The sequence below is a fragment of the Octopus bimaculoides genome, chromosome 13 (assembly GCF_001194135.2).
Source record: "Octopus bimaculoides isolate UCB-OBI-ISO-001 chromosome 13, ASM119413v2, whole genome shotgun sequence".
Lineage (NCBI taxonomy): Eukaryota > Metazoa > Mollusca > Cephalopoda > Octopoda > Octopodidae > Octopus > Octopus bimaculoides.
In genome coordinates, this window is record NC_068993.1 from 16074881 (window position 1) to 16075820 (window position 940).

The window sequence follows — 940 nt, forward strand, 5'->3', positions numbered from 1 at the left end:
ATTAGTTTAAAGCTCGGGAATAGAGAAAGTCTTTGACGTTTCGAGCCTACGCTCTTCAACTGAAAGGAACACAGAAAGAAATAACGAGAGAAACAAGGAGAAAAATATATATAAATGTAGTGGTCAGCAATCTATCATGGCGAATGCCGGACAGAAGGATCACACGGGAGAGCTAAGAAAAAGGGGAGATAACAATGATGTGCTGAACCCAAGACCAGAAGCTGCGTGTGTGAGAGAGAATGCGGGTGATCTTAACGTATGTATGTGTGTATGTAGGTGTGAAGGTGTGAAAATGTGGGGAAGGGAATTGGTCAGTGCTAGTGTGTGCGTGGTGGTGTGTTGTGAAGTGATGTGTTGTGTGATATGTATACATATGAAAGTGGTAGAAACACATTTCCCGCCTGGATCGAGATCTCTCTATCCAAAGATGAAATTTAGACCGAGATTTATAAAGACATAAAGACGAGAACAAAGCTATTTTTTTCAACACCATGTGAAATAGCAACGCTATCTCTTCTTTACGTAAATTTCTGCATATCGTTAATGACATGTAGAGAAAGACATTAAAATGTTTTCCTTCATTAAAGATACACAAAAGAATTAATGATTTATTATTAGGAGAGAAATTCAAGCTACATTCATGTCATTAAAAGGGAGTTAGTATTGCGATATAAAGAGATATAAAGATCTTAAGATGTATCGCTCATTGTTCTTGAGTTCTACTATATAGCTAAATGAAATAATTCATAATTAGATGGAATTAAAATATGTCAGATGCCTTACAATTGAAGATAAGCAGACAACGCAGACAAGCTTTAGATGATCGTCATTAAGGATAAATATAATCCTGTAACTTCAGAAGGAGGATTCGGAAATAAAAGCGAAAGGAGAAAAAGACAAAACATCCCTAAACATTATATGCATATATATATATATATAT